Source organism: Camelus bactrianus, chromosome 3 (genome assembly GCF_048773025.1).
Source record: "Camelus bactrianus isolate YW-2024 breed Bactrian camel chromosome 3, ASM4877302v1, whole genome shotgun sequence".
In the NCBI taxonomy this organism is placed as follows: Eukaryota; Metazoa; Chordata; class Mammalia; order Artiodactyla; family Camelidae; genus Camelus; species Camelus bactrianus.
This window is the reverse complement of record NC_133541.1, coordinates 78,946,142-78,973,402: the sequence shown is the minus strand read 5'-3', so window position 1 is coordinate 78,973,402 and position 27,261 is coordinate 78,946,142. Positions and strand designations below refer to the sequence as shown.

Sequence of the window (27,261 nt, the reverse complement as noted above, 5' to 3'; positions counted from 1 at the left end):
GTGGAAATCAGAGTCTCTTCCCTTCCCAGCATTGTTGTTGTTGATATTTGGTGTGTTTGTTTTAATAACTTTTCTACATAATAAGGCTCATGTTCTTTGTTGTGTGTGGCTGCTAAAGTCTCTGCTCAGTTACCTTACTGGTCAGGTAATTATTGGGCAGAGGAACCCATGTGTGGAACCCTTAAGTCTCCCAGTCTTTGCCAAGGGGCTCTGTGTATGTGTTGGAGTGTGCCTTTCACACTTAGTCACGAAGTTAACAACTCGGCCTTTGCCTTCAGTTTCTATTTGTGTGGACCCTCAAGGTCATCCAGAGCTGAGAGCTAAGGGCCTTATCTGGTCTTTCCATAGCCTGCAGAGTTCTGGGCATACATAGCCCCATACATGGGTATGAACTTCTAGATTCTTAGGAATATGTGAGAGCTTTCCAAAGTCCCTTAGGACATTTTATTCCTCATCTTTTTCTTTAAAACTTTTTGGTTAGCCTATTGTTTATCTCAACTTTATCTATCATCCCTGACAGCCACAAAGCTAAACAATTGCTACTAACTGTTTGGAAAAACAGCCCTTAAAAATGCTTTTCCCACTAGATGAACTCCATTATGAGTCACATCAAATATAGACAGCCTTGCAAGTAGGGTCTTCCAGGGACCACTAGATGAGTCAAATGATGATAATTCTCTGGGAATGAGGCTTTGAAAGAGGTCCAAACTCCATTCTGCAACGTCTGCTAACTGCCAGGTTACCAGTTTTCAACATGATTGCAGGCTGTTGGTTTCAAGGCTACTGTGGAGCTAGAGAAGGGGAATTAGAATAGGAGAAGTTAAAATGCCACAAGTCTCACTGTTTTTTAACGAAGAGTCAGCCTTTTTTCCTGAATAAACACTCCTCAGATTTCTGCAGGCCTTAGGGGTTAGTATCTAGAGTTCTGAAAAAGTTGACTGATAATTTTTGCCAGTTTTCTTATTCCTTTTATAAAGAATCTTGGGGTGTCCTTACTCTTCCATTTTCTCTGACATCACTCCTCTGTAGCTTATTTAAGGCAACATATTTTGTCACTCTAATGGTTGTGTCAGTTACCATATTTTTATATGGTTAACTCCTACACATTCTTAAGGCTCAGCTCAAGGGGCACTTCCTTGAGCAATGGAACACTTTCTGCAAATTAAATCTGATGCAGAAGCTGACTAAATGAATCAGATGCTATATCAGCTGCTCTTGTTCAATGAGTGAATGAGGAGAATGGGATCAATGCCAGGTCAGCATTCGCTTTTCCCAGGTCCTCCCACCTCTTCCCCATAGTAGCCCTCAAAGCACTGTCTCTGAGACCTGAGGCTCTGCAGATCAAAGCATGAAACTCTAAATAGAGGAATGCTTGTGAAGATCTGAAAAAGCAGATTCAAGCAATAGACAGTCAATTGGGCTGTTTAGCATCAAGATCCTTTCTAACCAGAAATTATATGTTTTCTTGAATGGAAAGGATGGACAATTACTCTGATGATTCACTAACAAGATCATAGTATTTTTTTTCACAAAATTATAGAAATATGTAAATTACTGATACATGCTCCCCCCAAAAAGAATACTCACTACCTGCTAGAAATATGAATATAAGAAAATTTTTCTTAATCTATTATGAAGATTCTTGTGTAGAAATGTTGGCTAAATTAATTTTGAAGACCACTGGCACAGGTATATTGACACTACCACTGCTTTGGGTCACATCTTTGTTTTTCAATTTAGACAATTAGTATGAATCAACCTGAACATCCCCTGGGACATGAGTCCTGTGTAGGAAACTATAGCATTAAATTTTTTTAAAAGGGCCTGTAATATTATTTCAAAGTGGATTTAAAGCATTTTTAATGTACAGAATTAAGGCATTAATTGGTTTTATATAACATAACACATTTACAGACTGATATAACATGTGTTGTAGAAAGAAAAACCCTTTAGGAAAGTAGTACCAATAAATAGTTGCTGATTATGGTACTGCTGGTATTTTAAACAGCTCTATTCATATACTATTTAGACAAAATAACTCCCAAAATGTAGATTTATGGGATTATTATAAAGACATTCATTCATACCTAAAGCAAAGCAAAGAGAAATTGAGTTATCCTGTGAAGTTTGTCACTGAAGAAATCTAGCCTAGCTGACTCAAAAGACAATAAAATGTTCTTCTAATAACAGATATTTTTGTTTGAATTTCATTGGTATTTCAATTAGTATTATCCATAAAATCATTTAAGTAAGAAGCTTTTAATTTAGAACTTCTGAGGCATTCAAAACAAAAGATACAACATTCCAGAGCAAAATAAAAATTGGTTGTGTGATCATTTGAAAAATAACTTCACATATGCTCTGGTTTCTCTTCAAATTGTACCAATCTTTCACCTTCTAAAAATAACTTTATATTTTGAAATAGTTTGACTCACAAGAAATTGCAAAAATAGTTTAGAGGTTTTCATATACCCTTCACCAAGCTTTAATCGATGTTGATATCTTATATAGCTATTGCATATGTAAAACTAGAATTGTATAGCTCTTAACATGTTGACTGCCACATCACCCAAATCTGGGTGACAGTTGTGTTTCCTCAGGGGCACCCAATCCACAGTGGGTGATCAACACGTTAAACTCCTCATCCATGCTGAGCATATAAGAGCATCAAGTTGTTGGGGATCAAAATAAAGGATTTTTAAAGGGTGGTGCTAATGCTCCATCCACAAGTGACCACAGATCTATAAAAGTGGTATTTTCTTTTATTTCTAAGAGGCCTTAACTGTCTGAAAGACTACAGGAGGATAAAGCCTTAAGGAAACCATATGGACTTTTGGTTTGGCTTTGGGTTTTTATTTCCTTAAAGACTGGCAGCTTTTACTGTTCTCTAATTCAGGGAGAAAATTCAACAACAAAAAGTTGTTTCCAGGTAACTGAGATACAAGACTTCAAAGGCAAAATTTCTTTTTCTTTAAATCTCTCATGAACACATCTTTAATTTTATTTCTACTTGTGTTACTCTCTCATTTTAGCATGGTTGTCATTGAAATCTGCTCAGTAGAGAAGAGGAACCACAGTCATATGCCCAGCGTGGTTTTTACCTGCCTGAACACAGACCAAAAGCCTGCAGGTCTGTACCCTGGGAAGTCATGCTTTATCACTGAGCTGGCCTTTGATACTCACCTCAGGGCTCAGTGCTTGACTGGTCCACCTCCTACCAACTCTGCATCACCCATGTCCTCCCCACTCAGCTGAACCTCTTCTTTTGATCTTTTCAGGTTTGGATTATTCCCAGGATTTTTTCAACCCCTCAAATCTTAGACTTTGTCTACCGAAAATATGTGTGTTTAATTCAAAATCTAGTATCTTTACTTCATTCCTTTTGGGAAAAGAATTAATCACCTTTCTTCTTATGTTAACGTTGTTGATCTTATTTTCAATTCACCTCCGCATTCCCCACTTTACCTAGCAGAGTGCCTTGGATATAATAGGAAATCAGTGAATGTCTAATGAATGGATGGATTCCTTCCATAAAAAAGGAGCTGAAAGGATGACTAATTAAAGCAATTAGTCAGATAATTAAAAAACATTTTTTCCCAATATTTGGACATTTCAGCAATAGCTTTTTGTTAATTATACAGATAATTACTTTAATATAACACATCATTCTTTGCACAAGTGTAGGACCCAATATTTATATGCACATATAATCTTACAAAAAGCAGATAACCCCAGTTGGATTAAAAATCATAGTCATGGAAAATGTCTAATGAATACAAAAAATACTATTACCAATATTATTTATGGAGAGTGAGGAAAGGGAGTTTTGGATCAGTGAGGTCACTGGACTTATACTTTTTATTGTATACACTTCTGTTTTATTTTTCAAAAGCATATATTACTTTTCAATATTAATTTTTAAGATTGTACTAACTAAGCAGAAAACTAAGTAGAGGTACTGTGGTTCTGAACCTTTGAGCTTGTATCCTTCATTGACTCATAGTAGGGAACACAAAAACCAATGCCTCCAGGGCACAGGCAGGTAAGGTAAATAAGCAAATCGGGCTGCAAATGGATTGCGGCAAATGGGGCGGTGCCTGAGCTATCTAAAGCAGCCAGGTGCTACCCAATTCTAGCTAATTGCTGCTGTGCAGGAATATGGGTCCAATGCTGTCAGATCACTCAATTTGCAAATGAAGTTAGAGGTCTGGAAATTTTTTGGCAAAATTTCCTAATTTTTAAATGAAAGTAAATGATTTAAAAGTTTTGTAGTTTAAGATGCAGACCAAACAAAACCTGTCTATGGCCCAAATCTAGCCTGTGAATCACCAGTTTGCAAACTCTGACTTGGGTCATAGCCTAGAGTAACTTGTTTGTTTTTTTTAAACACAGATGAAGATGTTTCAAGAAATTTACTCATCGCTTGCCTGTTTTCCTCCTATCCAAAATATCAGTCAATGTTCCAGAACATACAAAGGACTCTACATATTTCCATGATGCCTGAGCTATTAGGACCAGAAACTGTCAAGCCTCTGCAGGCTTGCTAACCAGTTCCCAAGCAGCATGGCATTCTCAGGCCAGTCACACAGAATAAGGTCTCAGGCGTGGTAGCAGTGTTTCCCCAGAAGGCTGTGAAGTCCAAGAACTGAAATGAGGTTGACAGAAAAGAATCAAATTGGAGTAGTCTTCAAGCCTTAGAGGTTTGGCCAGTTGGATTTTAAACTTTGAAATAGTCACGAAGGCCAAATTTAGGATATGCCTAATGTGACATTTGGGTATGAGTAGGGGTCAAAACTAATGAAAAGCATTTATTCCTCCATAAAGACTTTGGGAGGCAGATATACAGGTAGAAAGATGGAGTACCTCCCAGCTTCAGGCCTAGTATTCAAGGTTGAGTCATAAGGGAAGAATAATTCAGACTAGCCCAATGAGTCTCATTTTCCATTTAAAATCATTTGGAACACCATTCAGTAAAGACCATGAAGATAGTGCGGTTACCCTGCAAAAGAATTCTGTCAAGCCACTGGCTCAATGAAGGCTTCATACAAAGTATTTTCCCCTTACAGATAATAATATCTGCCATGCCACTTAGCAGCACTCTCTATTGGAAACTTAGCTCAAAACCAAGAAATAAATGAACATTAACCAACAAAAGCCCTCAAAGCATCCAAAATCACTTTTGCAAGGCCAGGCAATAAAAGGATCCCAAGGCTGTTTAGAGGGGTGCCTCTGCCTTCTTAATCCTAGTTGGCACACAGGGCTAAGCAAATGGGCTGTCTGGTTCTTCAATTAAAGTAGGGTGAAAGCAGCGAATAAATACAACACAGTACTCAGTAGGCGTGCCATGGACTTATCAAGTGATAAACATGAGTACTGGAAACAAAACACCGTGAAAATTATCAACCGACTGCCTGACAGGAAGAGAGAAGGCAGATACCCTGAAAAGTTGACATAAGACTTAAAATAACACCTTGGTCTGAATATACCAGGAGAGGGAATAAAGCTCCTGAAAGCCTGCACAGGGCCAAGCTGCTGCCCTTCCCTGGTTGATAGGCTCCGCTCTGGGGCCAGGATGCCCGAGTTCCTTTGTTACCACCTGGCTGGGTGAACTGAGTCAAGCACCTTACCCTCTCTTAACTTTGATTTCCTCATCTATAAAAATCTGTCTGCCTCAAAGGGTTGTGAGGATTCAACAAGTCAAACCTTGTTTTAAAAAAAAAAACTTAGAAGAGTGCAACATACTTAAAAAATACTCAGAAGGGTTATCTATGGATAAGGGTACTTACTGTGTCATCCTTGAAAAAAGTCGATTATGGTGAGGATGATCTAATTAATAAGGCAGTAAGGTACAAATGTATGGCAGACCTTCCAAAATTAGTACAAAAATTTTGGTTGGTAGCTAATTTTTTAGCTGTCTGGAACAGTCAGGTGAAATCATCAACGAGCATGTCAGCCTAGCTCAGCACCGTGCTCTACTGGGCTGTGGAAGCAGGACTTCTGACTTGAGTCTCAGCTGTCATTACCAGCTGCGTGACACTGGCAAACCACCTAAGCGTGCTTCCGTTTTCTCGCCTATCAAGAGAATAGTCGAGTTGTTATTAGAACTGTATTATGATTTTCATGGGCCCTACGTACATTGGCCTTCACAAGCCCCTTCTTCCTTAAAATAATATTAAAAATTGTACTTTACAACCACACTGGTCTAAAGACAAACAATCCAGGCTGGATTCCTTATTATATAGTCATTATTACATTCAATTTTTTTCCCCTGACTTTAAAAGAAATTAAAATTAAAACCTGTGTTTCATGGACCCTAGGCACTGGATAAGTTGGCCCTGATTGTTATGAGTACTAAATTAATTAGTGTTTGTAAAGCACTTGGAACAGTGCCTGACAAGATCGTAAGCACCGTGTATGTGTGTTAAACAAGTAAAAATGTAAAGTGTCAGACAAGCCAGATGTTACTTTCTTGCAAACTTCCTCCCTGCTCCCCCTGCTCTTCTGATAAGTAAATTCTGTTTCAAAATATGGTTTAAAACTTTCCCACCGCTACTCTGAAGTTAGCAGTAGCAACTGAAATTGTAAAGGTTTCAGAAGAATAAAAGAAAAGCAATGTTGTATTGAGTTAAATTCCATTTTGTTCAAAATAGCGGGGGTGCTGAGCACTGTTTGCGCCTCTTTTCCAGTCTCCGCACAACTTCAGAGGCGCTGAGCAATATGCTGGCAAGATCACAGAGTCCCAAACGGGGAGAGTTAGCTTTCTGGTTTCCAGCCTTCAGAATCAGGAGCAATAGCCCCTATCAGTGTCCCCCGTATCTATGAGTAAAGATGCCAAACTTAAGAGAGAAACTATAGGGTTTTTTTCTCTCCTCCACCGATTAAAACACACACACACAAAATAGTAGTTACTCCTTTCAAGAATTACATTTACATTAAATGCAAAACAGACAATTGTGTTGTCATTATGGTAGTTCATTCCATCACATAGGAGGGCTAAAAGAACATTTCAGCCCTCTGTAAACTCTTTCAGAATCAGAAGAATGTTTAATTGCCTTTCTTTCTCCTCTCAATGACTAACACAGGCTTAAAACATAGTCAAGACTGTTTGGCCTCCTTTTTGGCCATTGGAGTCAGATGGACCCTCACCCACCCATGAAACAAAATTTAAACGCCAACTGCTGTTTAAATTCAGATTCAGAGTACCCTAACCATGCTTTCATCTGGATTTCAGTTTCCTTCTGTTTCTCTTATCTCCCCTGTTTCAAACTCCTAACTCCATTGCCCAGCTCTGGCTTCTGTATTTGCCCCATAGGTTTGGTGTTCACTTTCCTCCCTGCTGTGTTCTGACGTCAGTCTAACTCATTCCTTAGACAGTCATCATCTACCCCTCTCATCTGTGTCAGCTACATAATTTTGTGAGGCCCGGTACAAAATGAAAATGCGAGGCCTCTTGTTTAAAAAGCAGAAGAAAAAGCTTTTTTCCTTCTTTTGTGGTCTCTGTCTTGACTTGTCGTGGCGTTTTTTATTTGCTATTTGATGTTGCACTCCCTCATGCTGGAGAATACTTGAGGGAAGAATGTGACCCAGTCCCACAAGTCAGCAGGTGGCCCATGTGTGGCATGAGCATACCTGACCCCAGCCCTTCCTGCCTTGTGCCCAGGCCCCAACCAAGGGGCCAGTGGTTGCTGGGGGAGCTGGGGGAGCTGGGGGAGTTGACAGTTGAGAAGCAGGGAGCAAGAAGTGGTGAAAAGCAAGATTGCTTATGAGCTGAGGCCCCAAGTCTCTGGTTCATGCTCCATGGTCTCATCCAACTTTACTTACAAAACACAAGTTCAAAAATTAAACTATTAAAAATTTCAAGATGGTGATCACAGAGCATTAAACTTGAAGTGCAGGGTCCTTCTGAGCAGAGGGCCCTGTGCATCTGCACTGGGTGCATGCTCACAAAGCAGGAGCCCTGCCTGCCAGTCTTAATCCAGTCCCCACTTGAGCCTCTCAGGCCAGTGCCCTGGTCCTCTGTGAGGGAGTCTGATTCAGACTCTGTCCTTCATGGTGTAAACTCATGACCAGAATCCCAGAGTTCAGTCAACTTATTCCTGTGCTTCTTGCTTTACTTTGTGTGTCTGGCTTCTGTGGATCCACGTACCCAACATGAACAAGTACCTCAAGACAAGAAATGAATGAGCCTCATTTTTCTCATGCTAGTTTCTGCTTTTCTTTCCAGGAGCATTTCCAAGCATCTGAGCTCCTAAGAGGAATGTTGGACCAGATCCCAACATACACATTAAACTAACAGGACACACTTCATCCAAGACCTTCTTCTATTTTTTTTTTCGTCCTCCTTACTTTTCTCTAGCTCCATCTTCTTACTCACATTTCAAGTTGGACTGTATTGAGGACAGGAAGTCACTGTTGTTAGAAGAGGCATTCTGATCCAGCCATGACAAGGTAGAGAATCAAACAAAACCTGATGTTAATGCCCTTCAGAGTAATCTGAGGAGGCTGTATGGATTTTATGTGACCAGCCATGTGCTTCTGGCTACTGGCTCCTGGACTGAATTTCTCTGCTACCAGTAAATATTGGAGAGATCTTTTGCCAATTCTCTGGAGAAATAGAAACAAGATGTACTCAGATCAGATATACCATACTTATTTCAGATGAATTGATGTTTACTTTATCTTGAACATTTTAAAAAATCCACTAGGCTCAAAATAGTTTGAATTTAAATATGAAAGTTATGGTTGTCCTTAGCTAATTCAGTCCCTGCCTTATCCTTTTATCAGTCACATCACATGAAATTATATCATTTGTCATTTCATGTCATAGTTTTAAAATGAAAAAGACCTTGAACTCATCTCATCTACTCGTTTCATTTTACAAATGAGGAAACAGACCCAGAGAGCTCATGCCCAGAGTCACACACAGCATATTAGGTGGTATTGTGAGCACAACTGGCACTGGCTTCTGACTTTCTGCCAGCCCTGCCCTGATTCTACAGCACAATGACTCAAAGAATCCAGGGAAGTATAAGAAATGTTATTTGGATATTTATAAAGTTTTTTTCCTGATTAAATGACAAATAAATAAGCCTCAAGTAAAAAATTTTAAACTTTTTATATAATAATTGAAATACAAACTACAAACTGGGAAACAGTCAAAATTTGCAACACACAAAACTTATCACTCTTATTAGATGGAAAAGCACTTAAAAACTCACACAATTACAAATCAATAATCTTTAGTATTTGAGCTTATCCACAATCTTGGCTGTTTGTTCCTTTTCAGGATGCCCTATGATGATCTTTTGGGACCAATGAAACCCTGGTGTTACTTTTGATAATTATGAATCATGAATTACTTTCACTAAGTATGACTTTAGCAGAAATGACCAAAATAAGGTTTGATTTTATTCATGTCAAGTATGACGCATTAAATGCTAAAGAAGGGGTTGGGCTATGGCCATAGAGCCCGGCATCGCTGACCTGAAACATGGCCTTGGGTCCTGGCACACCAGGCTGGCCTCATCCTGACTCAGTCGCCGTGCCCAGGGGAAAGAAGGAACTCCTTTTGCAGGCCTGCCATACCTATTCTGCACAACCATTCTAATCATCCATTGACCATGCTGTTCAGCTGGAAGGAATCCCTCAATGGCTTGGAAGCCTCGCAGTTTCCAGCAGAGGAAGCCCTTTCTGGTCTAAGACAGCCTTTGACAGCACTGGTGACAGACTCAGGAGGAGAAAATCCAGGAAAATCCTAGATTCTAGATTTCTAGGGAAAAAAAAGGAAAAGAAAGAAGCACAAAGAACACCTAGATAGGACTGGAGATTGAGAGAGTCCCATGGATGTTTAGCTAAGCTAGCCTCTTTCATTCGCCAGAGATCACTGTGACTGCTCCTTGACCTGGAGGTATGCCTGATCTGTTACTGGCACTGATGCCTTTTTGGACCATGTTGTACGGAAGACACAACACACCGGATGCCTATCTGTCTTACCATGTTTCTTGTGGTCCAGAAGCAGCTGGCCCAATAGATGGGATGAGATGGCCCACTGCAAGCTAGGTTACAATGCCAGTTAAAAGAGGATAGCCTGAAAGTGTGGGACTCTGTTTTACAGGATACAGTTTGTGCTTAGATCAATAACCAATATTTAGTGCTCCTTCATCCACAACCAGCATATGTGGAATCAAAGGGTAGATGTGGGTGTGGCTCCTCTCACTCTTAGACCTAATAACCTTCTTGCAGAATTTTTGCCTCCTAGGTCTGAAATAGTGCTCTGTACTGGTTTGGAGGGAAGAATGATTCCTTTTGAGTACACAGCAGTGTTTCCATTGAGTTGGAAAATGAGACTCTCACCTGGTCATTTTGAGGTCCTCATGTCTCTGAACCAACAGGTAAAGAAGATTAATCTACTTGCTGGGATGACTGATGCTGATTACCAAGAGCCAATTGTGTTGCTGCCACAAAAGGAAGGTAGGGAGGACCATGTCTAGAATTTAGGGATTCTCTGGGGTCTATTTCAGTACTTCCATGATGAATAATAAAAGTTAATGGATAACTCCAGCAACAGAAAAAAGGCAGAACCACTAGGATTCAGACACTTCTGAATTCATTCTGACATTCATTCAGGAATGATTATTTGGGTCACCTCACCAAATAAAGAAGTAGCTGAGGTTCTGACTGAGAGCATAGAAAACTTGGAATACGCCAGTTTAAGAGAGAGAGAGAGAGAGAGAGAGAGAGAGAGAGAGAGAGAGAGAGAGAGAGAGAGAGTGTGTGTGTGTACGTGTTCATGTGTGTTTACCTAAAGGGTAAAACCTTTTCTGTTAAGGGCCAGATCATAAATAGTTTAGCCTTTGAGGATCATATGGTCTCTGTCGCAAGTACTCAACTCTACCCTTGTGGCCCCAAAGCAGCCAGAGACAATACATAGATTAATGGGTGTGGCTGCATTCCAAAAAAAAACTTTATTTTTAAATTTGGATTTGACCAGTGAGTTGGAGTGGGTCAACCCCTGATAGAAACTCATTTTGTATTTCTTCTCCTACCCCTTGCTAGTTTCCTGTAAGACAATTTAGTCTTTAAGTAATAGAATGTTCTGGTGAGGCTTTAAATTTGAGAGTAACTAAAATAGTTCAAAGTTGGATAACGTGACTGTCTCCCAGAGGTAGATACAGTGACTGATGGGGCTTTGGGAGACTGTTGGGAAGTTGAGATACAATGAGGTTGAGATCTTCATTTGTGTTAAAAAAAAAAAAAAAAGTTGTATTTTCGGAGGCAAAAGCCTGCCGTTGTTTTCCGTGTCTGAAAGTCCACAGGGGAGCTCTTGTGTGGAAGAAAGAAGCCTGCGGATGCTGAGTAGGCAACAGAGTGACCAGTTATTAAGTTATTGTTTCCTACCATCAAACTCACCCTTTCCTGCCTAGCTGTGTCATTCCAGAGCTGAGACACCACAAACCTAAGTTCTCCTTTATAAGCGGGATGCCTGTTAGGGCTTGCCAATAGGGGGCGCTAGAGGGAGCCCGCCAAGCTGGAGGAGGAAGGGGCAACTCCTCCCCGTGCACTTCCTGTTCCTTTATGTCTCACGTTCCTGTCAGCACCATCCTAGCATGTTCACCCAGCCGGCGTCAGCAGGTGGTTCCAGTGGTGCAGGTGATTCTGGTTCACGTCTTTAACGACACTCACGGAACCAGCGCCATTTCAGCCGCTAGAGACTCCAGCACCAGCCAGTCTTCACGCCCTCCACAGAGGTCTGGGTCTCACCCAGGGATGCCGCCTTCAAGCACCTGAGGCAGTAGTGCAGGTGAGTAGTGACCCTTCTCAGAGGCCCGAGCCTCAGCACTGCAGGGCCCGTCCTCAACCTTCTAAACCTTAACAGTCCCAAACTCCTGCATTTATTCCCTGAGTTTTACAGTGGTAGCGACTTCCCTAAGTCAGCTGCTTCCTTAGTGTTTCTTTTTTGCCTTTCAATTTCTTCAATATTTGGTTGATGAATATATGAAGTCCTCTTAAAATAACTGGTGTGGTTTCTGTCTCCTGACTAATACAATCAGTCTAACAACTCTGTGAAGTTATGTCCATGTTTTAGATAAGCAAATGGAAAGAGAATAGATAAATAACTGGACTAAAGCCACAAACTAGTATGAGACAGGAATAGGGCTTAAACCAGGTCTTTCTGGTTGCAAAGCTGTTGCTCTTTTAAACACAGCACGGTTCTGCCAGGTGAAGGCAGATCTAGTCGGCAGTTCCGAGGCCTCTTCCAGGCAAGGAGACTGATATTCAAATTAGACTGGGTAGAAGCAAGGTAGCTCATGTAAATGCAAGAGTGAGCAAACCTGGCAGCTTTAAAAATGACACTGGGCCCACGTGAGTTCTCTTCCAAAGACCTGAAGGAACTGGCAGATGTGATTGGAGATACTGTAGTAATCTCCAAAAACACACGAGAGCTGCCAAAATAGTGGAGAGAGTTAAAGACTTTTCTCTTTTCTAAAATAGATATGCAGATATTTCGTCTTCATATCAATCTCCAGCAAAAATCTGGGATGTTCCCTTGTGTACTTTTAGCAAAACTGCCTGATTCCCAAGAACAAGCGTGTGAAACCATCTAAGCTCATTTGTATTCACAAAATGCTCATCGGTAAGAAGGTGAAAGGAGGAATGGATGCAGATCACAATTTTGGTGTGTAAATATGCTTATTTGAAAGTAAGGGCAAAATTGACACAGTGTTGGTACCTGGGCTGGACCAGGTGGGTTTCAAAAGTCAGAGCAGAGAGCAAACCTGAGTCTTCATCGTCCCTGCCAGCCAGGCTCCTCTGGTACCTCAGATAGATTGATTTTTAGCCAGGGCTTTGTTCATTAGTTTGCTTGCTTGAAGCTGAGGAATCCTTGCTGACTCCTCAAGCTGTGTTGGTAAGGGAAAAACTAAAGCTTTATATCTAAAATCTATATCTACAAACTTTAGACAATTCTTGATAGAAAAATAGACAATGGTCTTCTTCTCTATTGCTTCCAGTTGCACAAACCCCTAGAAAAGGTACAGGGAAGTGGATTGTAACTTCCATACATTCAGGGACTGAGTTCATTTTGTTCAGTGGGAGGTGCTAAATAAATGCCAGTTGCGCGAATAAAAGGAAATAGAGAAGCAACTTCCCAATGATTAGTTTAATAATGGAATTGCTGCATCATGGAGTAGTGAGCTCCTTGTCACTCCAGAGATTTAAATAGAGCCTAGATCTCTTAGGATGAAAAAAAAAAAAAAGATTCCTGCATCGAATAAGTGATTTCCAAAAAAGCATTCTAATTCTGACTTTGTAATTCCATAACTACTTCTTATTCGGTCTTAGAAAATATGTCTTAAAGCAAAAATAGAACAGTGTATGCATTAATATGTAGAGCACAGACTGTATGGTTAGAACAAACGGTACATTATAAATTTTCAGTGTTAGGAGAGCATTTCTTAGCATGCCCACAAAAAAGCTAGCAAAAGCTGTAGCAGTAGACATAAACCATTGCTGAACTTGTTTGCAGTGACCTACACTTGATCTATTTTTAGTCGCAAGGATAGTGAAATAATAAGAAAATGGATAGTTTGATTGCCATGGTTATTCCCATCCATTAGTTCACCTCACCACCCATTTTCCATCATTTCTAATAACCTAGTTTCCTGGAGTGTAATTTTAGGTGCCCATAACCATGACTCTTTATTAAATGGGTTCCCCTGGTGCCACCCTCATCTGGGCACTTTTCACAGCTTCCCTTTGTCTTACTGGCCTTCATCATGGCTGGGAAATGGAAAATACTCAGGCTAAGGCTCCCAAGATTTTTCAGCACAGGTAAGCTTGTGCTTGGTTGCCACTGAGAGATCTATAGTTAATAAGTTGATACCTGGTTCATAAGTTCCTTAATGTTGAGGGTACATCCTTCCCTATGTCACCAGGACAAAAAGCAGTTGAGGTGGTGGGTTGCTATTTTCTTTGACACTGATTTCATTTATTATGTAAGCAGCACACCTTGACAAGGGAAACAGGTAGAATTTAAGGAAACACAGTCTGGAGAATATGCTATCTTGGGAAACTGAGTTTGACAGTTCCTTTGGTTGCTTGGGATTTCTTTAGTAGCTAACAAACACAGCATCTCAACTTTTGGCAGGAGCCCAAGAGACTGGACGAATCTGTCTGGGGCCTCTTAAGAGACACTTTGTGGGGAATTATACTCCCTTGGTAAATTCTGGCTTATCTCATAGTAGGTTGTGGAAGTTTGGCTTTCTATAGACTCATTCAACATTTGTTTTTTTTTTTTTTTTTTTAAGGTATGGCTGGTGCCACACATCTACACATCTAAACACTAGATGGCAACCTTGCCTTTTGTATCACCATCAAAGCCATGTTATAAACTCATAATTATTAAAGAAATAAATTACACCATCAAATCTCAGCCTTCCTCTCCCACAGTTTTATTTAATACTGGTATCCAGATATAACACACAAAGGCCCTTCTTAAAGGCAGACCCAATAATGTGTATAGACTTAATTTTTTTTTTTTGAAGCCTTTGCCCTAATGCCTGCAGCCTTTCTGTTGTTAGAATTTCCTCACCTTCCTGGGCATGGACATTCATGGATTAAATGAATCCTGGTTGTTCCTGGTGGAGGGCAGAGCTAAGTGGTAGAGCATGTGCTTAGCATGCATAAGGTCCTGGGTTCAATCGCCAGTACCTCCATTAAAATAAATAAAATAAACAAACCTAATTACCTACCCGTCCTGCCAAAGCAAACACTTGTTCCAGGAATGCGGGATTCTCTGGTGAATAAGAGACAAGGTCCTTCTTTTTGTGGAACTTGCACTGAAGTGGAAGAGGCAGTAACAAATGAGAACAGGTAAATGAAAATAACTTTAGATATTGTGGGGAAACTGAGGACATAATATAATAGCAATTGTGAATAAGGGGAAAGGGATGGTGGTCAGGGAAGGCCCCTGAGGGGCTGGTATGGTACCCAAAGCTGGACTGAGGGAAGCAGCCAGCCAGGCTGAGAGCTGGGGGAACAGTGGTCCAGGCAGAGGGAGGAGTCTGTAAGCAGCCCAGGGCAGGGACAAGCTGTGGATATTTAAGAAATAGACGCTTTATCTTTAAGAACTAGAAAGCCTGGCTGGAGCCTGGGGAAGACAGGGAAGAACTGGACAGCATAAGGCTGAAAGATAAGCAGAGGTCAGACCATGTAAGGACAGCTGGCCAAGGAAGGAGACAGAATTGATTCCAAGCTCAATAGAAAGCACTGGAAATAGAGTCAGAAGGGCAAAGGGAGCTGAGTTCACCATCATGGTCATCACCAAAGAGGATGTATCACCCTCCTGACAGCACTCACAGTGGACTGATCATTCAGATAGGGTTAATAGGTGTGGCTCCCACCCTGGGACCTCCCAAGCCAGAATAGACTTTGGGGACACAGCACACCTCAGGGAAGGCATTGTCTTCAGTGTGGATCCCTGCAAGGAAAAGGCATAAGCAGAGGAAAAAATCAATTTTTGGAAACACTAAACACTGCAACAAGCATTCATTTGCCTCTGAGAAAGTATTTTAACCCACACACCTCCTTTATGGCAGAAAGAAAAATGAAAGAGGTAGAATTTTCCCGTCCTAATATGCACAGATCAAATTTAGGCTCTGGGACAACTGAGTTCTTATGGCTCTTTGCCTGGCATCTAACAATGAGGCTCTATGATAAATGATGATGGCAGCAAAATGACAACAGACGGTCTATTTAGTGCACTAACTGAGGCATTTTAGTCAGAAGGCAAACATCTAAAATAAATGCAGCCTTGCTCAGCTAGTCCCAAGACCTGCCTTTTGATACAGCCACACCCAGAGCTGTTTATGGCTACTCTGCCCACTTAGCCTCACGACTTGGCACTGAGCAGGATCACGGGAGGCTGTGAGCAGGAGGCTGAGGAGTAGGCTTTGCCCCTAGCCACATAAAACAAAGACAAAGGTGCAGGACTGCATTTTACTGCCAACTGCATGTGTGCACACAGACACACATGCTCCCCTTTTCTTTCTTTTTCCTGCCTTTTGAGGTTGCTCTGTATCAGTGAAGCTGGCCCACTCAAGTAAGATAAATAAGGAGTACATATCTAGTGGAGTCTGTGTCCAGGTGGAGAGGACGTGCCCATCAAGAGGGGCAGCCACTCCCCAGCTCCAGCCAGATGTTTCCATGCATGAGTGTGGGGCCTGGTGGTATTGGATTTCCTGATTTTTCTAGAGAAGCTGGAAATCCAGATTTTTATATTTTTATTTAAAGTCTCCTGCCTTTTAAAATGTTTGCAACTGTTTCAATTAAAAAAAAAACGTACACAACAAACTAGTGAATATAACAAAAGAGAAACAGGCTTACAGATAAAGAGGAAAAGCTAGTGGGTACCAGTTGTGGGGGTGGTGTAGCAACATAGAGGTTGGGTAGTGGGAGATACAAACTATTGAATGTAAGATAGACTCAAGGATGTATAACACGAGGACTATAGCCAATATTTAGTAATAACGGTTAATGGAAAGAAACCTTAAAAAATTATATGCGGGGGGAGGGCATAGCTCAGTGGTAGAGTGTGTGCTTAGCATGCTCAAGGTCCTGGGTTTAATCCCTAGTACCTCCATTAAAATAAGTAAATAAAACCTAATTACCTCCCACCGAAAATCTTTTTAAAAATCTAAAAAATACAAAGTATATAAAATTACAATTTTTAAAACTTTAAAAAAATCTTGATGGCCAAATAAATCGTGTCAATGGGCCTTATGTGTCCTGTGGGCCACCCTTTGGTAAACTGTGCTTCAGTTGTTTATTTTCCAGTATTTATTATGAAAATTTCAAATGTGTAGAGAAGTCAAATAATTTTGCAGTGGACACTTCTGTATACCTGTCACCTAGATTCTACTTGTTTTATCTCATATCTATTCAGTTAACTTGCTTTTTTTTTTTTTTTTAACATTTTTTTAATTGAGTTATAGTCATTTTACAGTGTTTTGTCAAATTCCAGTGTAGAGCACAATTTTTCAGTTATACATGAACATACGTGTATTCATTGTCACTTTTTTTTTCCGCTGTGAGCTACCACAATATCTTGTATATATTTCCCTGTGCTATGCAGTATAATCTTGTTTATCTAGTCTACATATACTTGTCAGTATCTACAAATTTTGAAATCCCATTCTGTCCCTTCCCACCCCTCGCCCCCTTGGCAACCACAATTTTGTATTCTATGTCTATGAGTCTGTTTCTGTTTTGTATTTATGGTTTTTTTTTTTTTTTTAAGATTCCACATATGAGCGATCTCATATGGTATTTTTCTTTCTCTTTCTGGCTTGCTTCACTTAGAATGACAGTCTCCAGGAACATCCATGTTGCTGCAAATGGCATTATGTTGTTGGTTTTTATGGCTGAATAATATTCCACTGTATAAATATACCACAATTAACTTGCTTTAATCTAATTTTAGCTATGGAAATTTGATGGGGCAGGAAAGAGGAAAAGAGAGGTTAAGTCCTGTAGAGGTGACTCCAGTCTGTTAATTCATTTCTTAAAATTCAGCATCAGGGGTAGGGGGAAATGGGACATTGCTAATCCACAGGTATAACATTTCAGCTGTGCAAAATGAGTAAGTTCTAGAGATCAGCTGTACAATTTTGTGCCTAGAGATAGCAACTGTGTTATACACTTAAAAATCTAAGAGAGTAGATCTCGTTAAGCATTCTTACCACAATAAAATTAGTCATCATAATTAAAATAGTAATAAATTTTTTAAAAATTCAAACTCTTTTTTTGGTCCAGTTTTCTATTTGGCTGTAATTTTTAATTTTTATTTTATTTTTCTTAATTTTTTTTTCTTTTTAAAAATTTTTAGTACAATTTTTGGTTATTCTCCATTGAATTATTGCAAAATATTAGCTGTATTCCCATGTTGTACAATACATCCTTGAGTCTATCTTAGTAGTCTATCCAGTAGTTTGTACCTCCTACTCCACCACCCTTATGTTGCCCCCACCCCCTCACTGGTAACCACAACTTTTTTCTCTGTATCTGTGAATCTGCTGCTTTTTTGTTATATTCTGGTCATGATTTTAAAATGGACTTTAAGAGTTAAAGACTTCAAAGCACTGGTAAGCCAGGTCAGCACTGGGCAAATCTGACCTGCCTCTCAAAGTGACATCCCAAGGAGGGAGCCCCTAGGTGCTGGAGGGTTACCTTATTCTCCCATCTCTCTGGCCACAGTCAGAACTCCTGACACCTCAAAACTGAGACCTGGAAGGTCCAGGCAGGGCCATTCTCTTCAGTTTAGTCAGAAAGGGCCAGCCCCAGATCCTACCAGGGGACAAGCATGCAGTTAGAGACATCACTGGCTCTGAGTATGTGTGAGCTGGGCCTCTTCGCACATGGGATGCTCATTTTGTGTAGGAGGTTAGAATTGAAAGCCTTGACTGAAAACTGATTATTTTAATTAAGTCCCATGAGACAATGCAAAACACTTTTCAGAGGTTGAAAATAGCTTTTCTCAGGGTTCCCACATGTGCACTGGGATCCAGGGAAGATATTTACATCTTGACAGCAGCTCTCGTGTTAGCTTGTCTGGAGAGATTGATCAGCAGCCTGCTCTTGTCCTTTGTGGTGACGGAGAAGCACCCAGGGACAGAGAGGAGAGAAAGCTTTTATACCTACTCCTATTCCCCACTGCTTTCCATCACACTTAAAGAAAATTACATTCCCTGTGCGGTAGCAGTGTATCATTAAGGGATGGTAATCACCATGGTAACCAAGGATTGTCTGCTGCAAGCAAAAGGAAAAAGAAAGAAAAGCATCGAGCCAGAGCTTGCAACACCCACATTAGCTCCAAATGCTCAGGCTTTTAAGTAATATGGAAGAGGAATATATTTTCTAGACTGACAGCTAGACCGAATTTTAGAATCATTACATTGCAAAAGTGAAGAAACCTTACAGAATGACTAAGGGCTGCAACGAAATGCCTTCAGGGTCAGCTGATCAGGTAAATAATCAGACTGTTGACACCATGGTGGTGTCACCATGGTGGGAGCAGAGGGTCTGCAAAACTGGGGCCAGGTTCTGAGAGAGGGAGCAGCAGCCTCTGCAGCTGCAGCTGCAGCTAATTGTAGCAATGGGAGAGGCCAGCCCTGTTATGTCAGATTGTGCAATTTTCAAAAGGAAGCTGAGAATGCAGATTATTATGTGCAGTATCCCAGTTTCAACTACTAAATAAAACTAATTTCAGGCAAGCCAAATGAAACACATCTGTGAACTCCAGTTTATAACATTTGATTTAATACATGTGATCTCTTTTTCTTTTTTTCCCTAAACCCTGAGGATACTGAGATCCAGAAAAGTTGTTATTTGTGTGGGTCACACAGTCAGTTAGTGAACAAGTCAGACCTCTGGGGTCTGGACTCCAGGGACAGTGCTCTTTCCTTTCTAAAATGTGGTGACAAGCCAGCCTAGCTCCAGGGACTCATTTTCACTTTAATTGTACATGAACTCTGCTGGGAGTCTAGCCTTCTATAGGCTAAAATTTTAAAAACCCTTAAAGCTGTTCTCTGAGAGTGTGGGATATGTGGATCTTTTATTCATTCCTGTCCATTCCTTATTAGATCATTTCCTGAATAGTTTGTGTTTACTGTTATTGTAAATGGGATTTTTAAAATTAAAATTTTAACAAGTAGCCATTTATATATAGAAAGCTATTAATTTGCTCATTACATTTGTAATACTCACTTTACTGAATTTCCTTACTTTTCTTTAATGACACATCAGCTCATTGTCATGGAGTTTCTAAATAAAGAATCAAATTTTCTGCAAGTAATTATTATTTTACTCCTTCATTTCTTTTTCCTGTCTTTGCATTAATTAATACTTATATAAGACAGTGTTAATTAGGAGTATTTAGTGGGCATCTATGTCTTATTCCCAAATTTAACAGGAATTACTCTTTTATCTCACTTTTAAGCATGATGCTGGCTTTTTATTTTATTTTTAAAATTTTTTATTGAAATATAGTTAATTTACAATGTTGTATTAGTTTCTGGTGTATAGCAGAGTGATCCAGTTATATATTCTTTTTCATTTTTTAAAGTTATGGTTTCTTATAAGATATTGAATATAGTTCCCTGTGCCGTATAGTGAGACCTTATTGTTTATTTTATATATAGTAGTGTGCATCTGCCAATCCTAAACTCCTAATTTATCCCTCATACCCCCTCACCCCACCCCACCACTATCCCTTTGGTAACCGTAAGTCTGGTTTCTATGTCTGTGAGTCTGTTTCTGTTTTGTAAAAAAGTTCATTTGTGTCATATTTCGATTCCACAAATAAGTGATATCATGTGATATTTGTCTTTCTCTGACTTACTTCACTTAATATAATCTCTTAGGTCCATCCATGTTGCTACAAATGACATCATTTCATTCTTTTTAATGACTAGTATTGTGCAACGCAGGGAATATAGCCAATATTTTGTAATAACTGTAAATGGAAAGTAACCTTTTGAAATTGTATATAAAATAAAAATTAAATCAAAAATACTGGTTTGATTGACTTAAACTGTTGAAATTTTTAAGTCCCCATGGCTCTGCCCAAGTATGACCCCTACTCTTCTCCAGTAACCAGCTCTGTCTCCTGAAGGAGAGCCCCGTCCTTCCTGTCCTCCATGCCACAGTGTGTTCTCTGCCTCCTTGAGCAAGAACAGCTTTTATCTCTTCTCCTTTAATCAGTTTCTTGATCCTTGTGGCTGAAAACCCCATGTTTCCTTCAGAGTGCCTCCCAAGTGGCCTAGGAGTCTTCAAAGCAACTAGAACCCTTCTGAATAACCTGGGTAGCTGAGGTGTAAATATAGATTAGTTTCATTTAGCCTACCCCTTTCTTTCTGCTTAGAAGGAGCACCAGACCCGGGGTTCTTGTTGCATTTAATTACTGATCTTCAGCATTTGTTAAAGCCCATGTAGTAAATATGGCTCTACTAGCCAGCATGGAGATGTCTCTTCTTTTACTTTGTCCAATTCTTATTTTCTTCACTTATTCCTTCCTTTCTTGCTCTCTCTCATCTAGCTCTTCCTCCTAATGGCAGAGGTGTGCATAGATTAGTTTCCGAAAGCAGGAGACATGCTGGTCTGTCTTTGTTTAGCTTACGTCCTGGATTCTAGCTTTTCATCAACATTTTAAGTGTAATAAGACCATTGCATAGTGTTTCTTAGTCACCCCAAATGAATCGTGTTAGAAATGAAACTTAAATAATTTCATTTTTTCCCACCACCCTTCATGTAGATAAAACCACTATTGGAATTGACTGCATATGGGTTGGAAAAGATCTTTTGCACTAAGTATCCATTTCTTGATCAGGATGCTCTCAAGCTCACATGCAAGCCCAGGAATTTTCTTGACCCCATGGATATTTGTGATGATGTGATCCAGAGAAGGAAAGCTCCAGGGCTTGACCACATGCAGGTTAAACAATGGGCAGATTGAAAATCCAGTGCCCCAAAGATGAGAACCAGCATTGCCCTTTCCTAGAGATCTTTTTATCAAGAGGAAGGATGTGCATGCCCTGGAAGGGCATTATCCTTTCCAGATCAGGCAAAACTGTGCCACACATTTTCTGTGATCTTGGTACCCAGCTTGAGGCTTCTAAAACCCATCATGGTAGGTGAGTTTGGGGCAGTATTACAACCAAAGAAAGAAATTTGCTGATGACAGGAACATGGTTCTCACAGGAATAAACATGAACAGGTGGTTGAGCAGCGGGTTCTTAAATACTGTGCCACTACCAGAGAGGGAAAAGAGATGATGTAACATTTGCACTTGCAAAAAATATCCTGCCTTTAATAACAACTTTACACTGTAAATGCAAATCATATGTTAAATGCGGTGGGAGAATGGCATGCTATTGCTACGTTATTCGGTAGGACAATTAAACAGTGTTAGCAGGAGCCCTGCTGGGCCCTTGTATGGTACTTAGCACTTTCAAAGGCCTGACAGGCAGCAATTCATTGTAAGGCTTTTCACATTCTTTCTCTGGCCTGACAGTGCTTTAGAAGCATGTAAATAACTCTTTTCTACACATACACCTTAATGCAGTAGCTAGCCTGGTTTATATCCCCAACTGACAGGTTTTAAAGGTTCTGTGACCATGTAGGAAATCAAATTATGGACTAGTTAGCAACCTAGTCCTTAGCTTGAGACTCTAACCTTAGTTATGGAGAATAAATAATATTAGTTTCTCTTCCTGGTTTTCACTTTTCTGTGCCAACATACCTCATCAGTGAAGCCCCAGAGAACACAAAGTCTTTAATCAGATTTTAGAAATGCACATGCACCAACTTTGCTTTTGTTATTATTTCATGGGCTGAAAACATTTTATCTGTGCCTCATTTTTACCATCCATACTACTGACCAGATAAGTGAAAACAGTCTAGCTGTTAAATGACTTATTGTACATTCTTATTGGCTCAAGGCATGTATTTCTTTTGAGGATAATACTTCACACTCCCTTGGATTATTTTTCATAGTTTATTATGGTCTTCTTTCTCTAGGTTGTGACAAAGATTCTTTGCTTGACCAAACCTTGGTCAGGCTCCTGAGCCTTCTCCTGGGCCCATCTGTGCACTTTTCTTGTAAAATCTAGTTGAGCAGAACCCTGCCGAGTCAGTTTAATAAGAGTCCCCCATCCTCCATATCTGATTACCCTCCATATCTTATCAGGTTCCTCAGCCTCCACCGACCTCCAGGTGACGTCAGATCACCCTGGTGTGTCTTCAGCAAAGATCTGGTTAGGTCAGTTTAGCCAGAATGCCCCTTACCCCTAGTGTTTCTCCTTATTAATTTTCCACCCACTGATCCCCATCTGCTTCTTGGCTGCACATTTCCCACTTGCCCATGATGGATTTAGAACTGAGCCCAGTTCTATACTGAGATCTCTTTTCCCCCATTGGAAAAGTCCTGAACATAATTTATTTACCACTTTACTGACTGTCCAGCTCTGGTTTTCCTTTGACAACTATAGTCATATATTTATTGTCCACTTCTAGAATATTGCTCTAACTAAAAATAAATACCTACGGGCAAGTTAGAAGAAAAAGACTTTCAACTTTTCTTTATGCTAAAAAACAGCGTAAAAACGTAGAAGTTTAAATCAATGCACTTTAATTCCACACTACTAATTCCACACATACAAAGCATGTGCTAGGCATGAGGGTACCATGATCAGTAACATGTGATTCCTGCCTTTAAAGATTTCCCAGCCTATCAGGATGCAGAAAGATGTATATGTGGAATAAAGTCTAACTGTTTAAAATAGAGATGTGCCATAGATAGATAGTTAGACAGACTGACAGGCAGATAGATAAATAGCTAGCTAGCTAACTAGATGATAATTATGGAAACACAAGGGAGAAAATTCATATACTTGAGATCATGGGGTGATCAGAGAAAGCTAGAGTGAGGAGATGGCATTTTAACTTAGCTATGAAGGTTAAGTAAGCAGCCACCAGTTAGACAAGGAGAAGGTAGTTCTAGGCAGAGGGCAGGGTACCACAAAAGCAGAGACAGAGATGTGAGAAGACACATGGCCCTGCCCCCTAACACTCCTGAAGCCCAAGGATTCGAGCACAGTCTGAAGTCAGTGCCTAATTGGCCTTGGCTAAATGCACAAATGTGTGCATGATGGAGGGAATTCAGGGAAGAAGCATAAGCCAGTGATCTCAAAATTGGGACAGTCCTGAGAAGCTGATTAGCTGACAGAAGGCAGTGGCTGGACTGGTGAGTTTGAGAAAGGCAGGTGATAGGTCTTAGAATTCTAACTGTGTTTCTTACTGGGATGAAGCTTTTGACCACGGGAAAATTTTCAGCAGAAAAACATCAGATCTGGAAGGGACATTAGAGAGCATCTAAACAGTCCCAAGAGGTTACAACAAAGGACTCCAACTCCAGATTCTATGTCTGGTACTGGTGGCCCCAGCAGTCAACACTGACTGATCTGTCACAGCCACAGCGTCTGACCACGCTGAAGGAAGGAACATAGGAGAGAAAAAAAAGGGTTGTCTAGGAAGAAAAGCAGGCAAGCAGGAAGCTGGCTGGCCTGTGGACCCCAGCTTGAGATTTGGCCAGCGTTTGGTTTAATCTTCAGCATCTTGCTAGAAGGGAAACTCCCTTGAGCCCAGTTCCCATCAGAGGAAAGGAATGGCTTTTCACAGCCTACTACACAGAAACAAGCTGCCTTCAGTCCCTCTTAGGGAGGAAGGGCTTTTGTGGTACTTCAGCAATGTCGTTGGTTCTTTTTTTCCCCCACTTCACCAGGGCAATTGGTTGTAAGTTTCCAACTCTTCAAACTCTTCAAACTCTTACAGGAAATTCCTAGAGACTAATTAGTCTGGCTACGAAGTCTTTGGCAGCTCAGCTCTGAAGCCCTCCTTTGAATTCTAAAGGAACCAGCGGGGCACCTGGGCCTCTGCTCCTAGGCTTTCCCAGCCTTGACCCAGAGACCAGGGGGGACAGGTTTCCTAAGTGGAACAAAATTGACCCTTGATTTCTTTGCCCCAGCTTTTTCCTACACCAGGAATTAAATATTCTCCCTACAGAAGAGGAGTTTTTAACCCAGTGGTTCTTAAACGTTAGAATCACCAGGAAGGTTTGCTGTAGCGCGGGATGCTGGTCCCCACCTCCAGTTTCTGATTCAGTAGGTTAAAGATGGAGCCTGAGTTTGCATTTCCAAGTTCCCAGTTGATGCTAATGCTTGTGTACTATGACCAACACTTTGAGAACCATTAAATCAGGAGTCAGATCTTGCATTCTTTTTTCCTATAAACAAGTTATTTTCTGCCTGACTCTACCTCAAAATTGCCCTCTGTTCTTCTCCTTGGAAACATAATCATTTCATTAATTAATTACTGCTCAGTCTACTTATCACTACAATAGCTTTGTTCCTGGCATCCAGAGACATTCCTAATTTTATTTCCTGCTCTTTTTATCTAGACCAGAACCTTATTTATAACCTCCAGGCCCAAATACATGTATAATAGAAATAAAAAAACAATACAGCCCAGAAAACAAAGACAGTGTTCTTTCCTAAGAAAAAGGAGCTTCATTTGAAACTTATGCAAGCTTTAGATGAAAAATGGAATTTCATGCACATAGAGTGATGGTAAATTTCCTGCTCACATTCTAATAGGCTTTGTTTGTGGGGAAATATTTTCTCTGGAGAAGGTTAGGAATTGGTGCTGGGATTAATTAAGGAATAAAGGTGAGTGAATCTTTTTCTCTGTTGAATAGAGTCTATTCCATGTGGCCTTGCTTGCTCTAGTGATGCCAGACAAGGTACAGTGTGTTTCCCCACTGGTGCCCTGAGCCCTCCTATAGCAGATGCCAGGGCAAGGCCCTTTCACTGTAGAGGGGTTGGGTAAATCCACAGATTCCCACTCATAATGACTTTTCTCATGTTGGACTACTTCTGAGGAGGGAAGGACCCTCCAAGTGCAGTGTTTCTGAGCTCATGAGAAGACGCAATTAAAAGCCAGTTTTGGAGGTGGCCATTTGGGGCCCCAGATGGATGGATGGCCTGGCTGGGGAGAGGGGGATGTAGTCCACTCTGGAGATTACCAGGTAGCAAAAGCTACAGTTATTTGCAGGTGGCATGGAGCTGGGTGGGGCAACAGAACAGGTGCTAAAGTGTCGTGAAATGTGGATTGAACATGGAAGAGAATGTCTCCAAGAAAGAAATGACATTGTTGTGGAGAGTTGTGATGGGCAGGTGTGAATTTTGGAGAGAACTATTCAGCCCACTTAGGACATAAGGTAGATAATGAGGGAGATGTTGTCATCTGACAAAGAAAATGTCTTGTGGACTGGGCAGGTGGAAATGTGAAGTGTTGAAGAGACTTGTTAGGTTACCACCTAAGCTCCACCATCCTGTGTGCAGCTTATTCTATGGAAATACGTCACTTAAAATTTGACTTCTTCAAGAATCCATTTTGTGCTGGACCAGCTGGCAGCCCTGCCATCTTGTTACAAACTGTATCACCTCTCCTTTCCACAGTAAGATGCTTGGTACTGGGCTTATATTCAAATGACCAAAATAAAATCACTAAAGAGAAGTGAAAAGTATAACACTTTCCAACTCTGAAATCAGTATCGGGTTAGACAGTCTCCATCTTTTATTTGTGTCTTTTGTTCTCTTTGCCAGGTGTCATCTCACACCTAATTCTATTCCGTTTGTTTCTTACCACTTCCTTGTAGAAATCCAGACCTCAGCCTAGAAGCCAAGCTCTGTGAGGGCAGAACGTATGACTGCTTTGTTCACAATCATATACTCAATGCCTGGTGCCTGCCTGGCAGAGTATGTGCTCAATAAATGTTTGTTGAATAAATAGAGAGAGTGAGGGGTGTAGAGCAGAAAATTGGGGAAAAGGAGAAGAGATGCTTCTGAACAGTGAGTCTGGCCTTGAGTCCCTTTAACCAGTGCCACCACTTTGGAAGATGTACCTTAAATTTTCATAAATGCTCATCTGAAAAATAGGGGTAATTATGCCTGTCTTGCAGGATTGTTGTGGTGATTAGAGGAACATATATAAAATACTCACCTCTGCATCTGAGCTAGAGTAGGAATGCAGTAAATTATAATCATTATTGTTATTATTGGTTTGCTTATTCCATATATTCAATCTTTCTGGTGTTCTTTTAACAATAGCCAAGGAGATCTTAAGAAAATTAAGCCTGTATTAATCCACATAGTTTGCAATTTGGTTTTTTAAAACTCAGCAATACACATTCATGTTCTTATTTTCTCTTTTCTCACTTGAGAAGATGCCCAGACGCAAACAACCAGCCACATTTAGGTTGAACAGCAATTTCCAGCCAGCATACAAATACTCTGATAATTCATTTAGCACACAAGTCAATTGTGCAGTGGATTTCCAAGCAGACTCTTGGCCTTGTGTATCAAGAGGATTATACCTGTCGTCTACTCTCTCTGGCTGTACTGTGGTGAGGATTACCAAGTTGATATGTATTATGTACTTTGAGCTGCAGGGAGGAAAGGTGTCATAGGAACACTAAGTATTAAATTGCTTTAACTCAATGGCAGATTGGAGGCTTTACCCCCCCCCCAATAGGGAAATAATAAACCATGATTTCCACAAATAATTCAGTTCCCTTATGGCTTTTTATACATGTGTGAATTTATATACAAAATAGAGAATAATTCTAAAATGTATGAATTTGCTCCTGTT

General features: G+C 40.4%; 1 long non-coding RNA gene across 1 annotated transcript in view; it reads left to right on the top strand.

The window, feature by feature from the left end:
• Positions 1-3,147: 3,147 nt before the first annotated feature.
• The window catches only part of LOC123613279 (uncharacterized), a 100,868-nt gene continuing 76,754 nt past the window's right edge, over positions 3,148-27,261 (top strand). The window contains exons 1-2 of the long non-coding RNA XR_012505586.1: positions 3,148-11,800; positions 14,307-14,871. This is a non-coding gene — a long non-coding RNA (uncharacterized LOC123613279). The remainder of the gene's footprint in view (positions 11,801-14,306; positions 14,872-27,261) is intronic.